The sequence below is a fragment of the Podarcis vaucheri genome (genome assembly GCF_965113315.1).
Source record: "Podarcis vaucheri genome assembly, chromosome: 3".
NCBI lineage: Eukaryota > Metazoa > Chordata > Lepidosauria > Squamata > Lacertidae > Podarcis > Podarcis vaucheri.
This window is the reverse complement of record NC_138761.1, coordinates 8,777,354-8,782,161: the sequence shown is the minus strand read 5'-3', so window position 1 is coordinate 8,782,161 and position 4,808 is coordinate 8,777,354. Positions and strand designations below refer to the sequence as shown.

Here is a 4,808-nt window from a genome sequence, read left to right as displayed (position 1 = left end):
CAGCTGATTGTCATAGAATTGTGGAGTTGAAAGGGACTCTGAGGATCATCTAGTCCAACCCCCTGCAGTGCAGGAATAGGCAGCTGTCCCATACGGGGATCGAACCTGCAACCTTGCCATTATCAGCACCATGCTGTAACAAACTGAGCTACCCAGGCATCTTTTTCTTTCTGAAGGCAGGAGTTTGTAACTCAAAGCACGGGGACAATTACTGTAAATGCAAACAGAATCCTGTGAAGTGTGTGTATGGGGGATAAATGTTCTAGTTTTGGGTGCCCATAAGGTTTTCTTCATAAGGATGTAGTGAGCTGGCCAGATCCAGCCCCCACTCCTATACGAAATTGGACACGAACTAGTGGATATACAACAAGAAACAGAAATGGAATACTGACTCAGTTTGTGATCTTAGTGGAGAGACTTTAATATGGACAAGGACAGAAGAATTTAGTATTATTCCACATGGAGTAACAGTGGTAGGAATTAATAGAGGTAAAGTGAAAAGTAACAATATGGATAACATTTATTAACAATAATAACTATTAGGGAAGCTATCTTGGACTTTTTTTTGGAAAAAGAAATGAATGATTCTGATACACCTTGACTTAAAAGAAGCATTGTTTAACAGAAAGTGGAAAAAGATGTATGTATGCATGAACTGAAGGCTTTAAATAATCAGATTTTCCTTTTTTATGTAATTGACAGGTGGAAGATTGGAAGTTCTTCTTTCTTATCTTTTGTTAACGTTTCTTTTCCTCTTCCTTTTCCCTCTTTCCCCTCTCTTTATTTCTATTGTATTGTATTCGTCCCCTTTTCTGTTTCTATGCTTTGCTTCTTCTTCTTTTGTAGTTGTAATCTTATTGTGTTATGAGAAAATAATACTAATAGTAAAAGAAAAAGGAAAAGGAAAAGGAAAAAAAAGAAATCCAGCCCCACCCTGCTCTTGTCGGCTACAGTGTGAATTCTCTATCATTTTCTTCTTGTAAGTGGCATCCAGAGCACTGTGTCAAGAGCTTTTAATGTAAATATATGCCCTTACAGTTGCATCTAGAAACAACATGCACCTTTTAAATATGACATGCCTGATAAGTGTAGGTGTCGAGCTACTCTGCTCTGCTAGCAGTGCCTCCAAGTCTGGAGCCACAAACTCGACAGTCTCAGGATTTTTCATCAATGACTTCAAGTTACCTAATTAAAAAATTCCTTCCAGTAGCACCTTAAAGACCAACTAAGTTAGTTCTTGGTATGAGCTTTCGTGTGGTCTTTAAGGTGCTACTGGAAGGAATTTTTTTATTTTGACTATGGCAGACCAACACGGCTACCTATCTACTACTGAAGCCATTCAAGTTACCTGCGAGGATCTCTATTGCTTTCCAATAATAACTGCTTTCGTGTGGCTCACTGGCAAATAAAGTTTCTTTTAAATATTTCAAAAACGTGCTATATACAAAAAGCCCACGTGAAAGGACCCCCAGGCATGTTTCCTTTTCGAAGTCAGGAGGGAAGCATTTCACTTGGAGAGTCATTTCTGGTAGACCGAGAGGAATTTCCTCCCAACCCATCTGACATGTGTCTAGCTTCTGACATATTTCTTCATTCAGACTGCTAATCCTTCCCTTGAGCCAAAAAGCCAAGTTCATGGCTTGGGGTATTTCACCTAATTCTTTCGGAAAGGCACTATAAACAGGCCAAACTCCTGCAGTGCTGAACAATGCGGCAACAGTGTAAAGGTGGGATCCAAAAAGGACATTCATTGCCTTCCTGTCTGGCTTTCCTCTTCTTCTATATACACTTAGTATCTTGAGGTGATGATTGGCTGGAAATGGGAACTCCTTACGTGGGAAGGGTTTCTGTATATACTCCTCAATGGCACCTGACACAAACAACATGGATGAAAATACAGCAGTGAATAAAGACATACCAGCAGTACATGTGAAAAAGATCTAGGGGTCTTAGTAGACCACAAGCTTAACAGGCGTCAACAGTGTGATGCGGCAGCAAAAAAGGCCAATGCTATTGTAGGCAGCATCAACAAGTCTAGTGTGTCCAGATCAAGGAAAGTAATAGTACAGTGGTACCTTGGGTTACATACACTTCAGGTTACATACGCTTCAGGTTACACACTCAGCTAACCCAGAAATAGCACTTCAGGTTAAGAACTTTGCTTCAGGGTAAGAACAGAAATCGTGCTCTGGCGGCGCAGCAGCAGCAGGAGGCCCCATTAGCTAAAGTGGTGCTTCAGGTTAAGAACGGTTTCAGGTTAAGAACAGACCTCCAGAATGAATTAAGTACTTAACCTGAGGTACCACTGTACTACTCTATTCTGCCTTGGTCAGACCACACCTGGAATATTCTGTCCAGTTCTGGGCACCACAATTTAAGTTAAGATTCCTGCGTTGCAAGATTGCTACATTGGCTCCCAGTAGATTTCCGAGTACAATTTAAAGTATTGGTGCTGACATTTAAAGCCCTAAACGGCCTCTGCCCAGTATACCTGAAGGAGCATCTCCACCCCCATCGTTCTGCCCAGACACTGAAGCCCAGCACCAAGGGTCTTCTGGCGGTTCCCTTGCTCACTGCAAGAAGTGAGGTTACAGGGAATCAGGCAGAATCTCGGTGGTGGCACCTGCCCTGTGGAATGCCCTCCCATCAGATGTCAAAGAAAGAAACAACTATCTGATGTTTAGAAGAAATCTGAAGGTAGCCCTGTTTAGAGAAGCTTTTAATATTTGATGAATTATTGTATTTTAATATTTTGCTGAAAGCTGCCCAGAGTGGTTGGGTAAACCGAGCCAGATGGGTGGGGTATAAATAATAATATATTATTATTATTATTATTATTATTATTATTATTATTATTATTATTATTAGGCAAAATGACCCCCTGTGTCCCTTCCAATACAAAACATCACCACCAGCAACAACCTCTTTTGATTTGTTTCCTCCACCCCATCCCATGCATGGATCATTCCCCTTCCACCAGTTCCCCTGTTGGAGAGCGTACTCACAATCCTAAAGAGAAAGATGTCTCAACTGGTTGTCATAGGTGTCTATAGCTGTTCATCAAGAGGAATTTGGTAGGCTCTGTTGGGTTTCCTTTTTATATCCTCCATCACTCATTTTATTGCACACCCACCACTTTTCTTTTAACTAAGTCCAACTATAATCATTTCAGGAACATTCTATTCCTATACCCTTTTGAATTTTCCCTTGAGAATCATCATAAATGCTTATACAAGCTACCTACCACAGACCTGATAAATCATGATGTATAACTAGGAACCCTGATATTCCATGTTTACTTAAATTATCTTGTGTCATTAACTTTGATCAGTGACTATTTCTGTTTCTAACAGATCAGAGCTAAGGGCCCAAGGGCCAACATATGTTCCTTTTGATGTTCTTTGTGGCCCATATTTTGGAGGCCTTTACAAAACTTACTTTAGTTATCAGATTGCCTACTCCAGTTCCAAACATCTGATTCCTCACTTCCCACTTCCCCTGGCACAACTTCTATTGGCCTTGTCTCCACCCCCATCGTTCAGCCTGGACACTGAGGTCCAGCGCCGAGGGCCTTGTGGCGGTTCCCTCCCTGTGAGAAGCGAAGTTACAGGGAACCAGGCAGAGGGCCTTCTCGATGGTGGCGCCCACCCTGTGAAATGCCCTCCCATCAGATGTCAAGGAAATAAACAACTATCTGACTTTTAGAAGACATCTGAAGGCAGCCCTGATTAGGGAAGTTTTTAATGCTTGATGTTTGTATATCCAATTTGTAACAAAACTAACCAGCAAAGTCCTCATAGCAATGTCCTCTTTATATTCTCCAACTTTGACAGCTACTTTGACAGCTGTCAAAGTCTCCGTCTCTCTTCACCAGGCTCTCTCACGAATCACCCCGGTTCCCGGGGGGGGGGTTGCACTTTCATTCTCACCCTCCACTCTTCTCCTCCAGCACAGTTCTTATAATTTCCCATCGTGGAATTAATAATTTTTATCAATAAACAGAAGCAAGCTCCTTTCTCGACCTTGGTTGTCCAATCCTTGTTTTAGAATGTTTACAATGGGGGGGGGGACTGACTTCCTTTTTTGGATCTCCCCCGCTCGTGCCGAATCCGAAAAAAAATGCTTTTTTTCTCCTTTTAAGTCCGATTTCCAAATTACTCACGGGTTGTTGTTTATAGTCCGAATTTTCAATAGAAGAAGTCAGCGCTCTCTGTCGAATGGCATGCGGCTTCGCTCGGCAGGGAAAGCAGAGGACTCACAGCACCACGCCGATCCCCGGCACCCGTTCCGTAGCCTTTAAAAAGGCTCCTTCACGAGTCGGGAGGGCGCTAACGGTGCCCGCCGAGTCACCCATGAGGGTCCCCGCGTCGCCGGCGCGGTAGGACCCAACCCCTGCCGAGCAGGCTCCCTCCGGAGCTCGGAGGGAGTCCGCCATTCGGCGATGGCGCCAACCCGGAAGTGGCAAATGTTGCCTATTTTTGAAACTGACTTTATTTTATATTTTGAAATCTTGTCTTTAGCATCTCTTTTCATTGGTTTATTTAATGTATATTTTATGTAACCTGCTTAGAGGTTCTGATGACCGAGTGGAATATAAATCCTGTTGGATGAATAGCCAGTAAATAATATGTAGTTTGCATTCATAGCTCAAGCATAGCAAGTTTACTATATTTTGTTGCTTCCCCATGCAGACACATTCTGTTGTTCACAGCGACTGTGGTGAAATAACTGAGACAGGCACTAGAGTTGGGAGAAATCAGGTCAGATCTTTATTGACTACAGGAGGAAAGCAGGTTTGGCATGGCAGC

The 4,808-nt window shown here is 42.7% G+C and overlaps 1 long non-coding RNA gene across 1 annotated transcript; it reads right to left on the bottom strand.

Moving 5' to 3' along the window:
* Positions 1-502: 502 nt before the first annotated feature.
* On the bottom strand, positions 503-3,060 carry LOC309529308. Its single transcript, XR_014218158.1, has 3 exons — positions 3,006-3,060; positions 1,349-1,870; positions 503-1,185 (listed from the first exon to the last, which is right to left on the bottom strand). It is a non-coding gene; the product is annotated as an uncharacterized lncRNA (long non-coding RNA).
* Between the last annotated feature and the right edge of the window lie 1,748 nt (positions 3,061-4,808).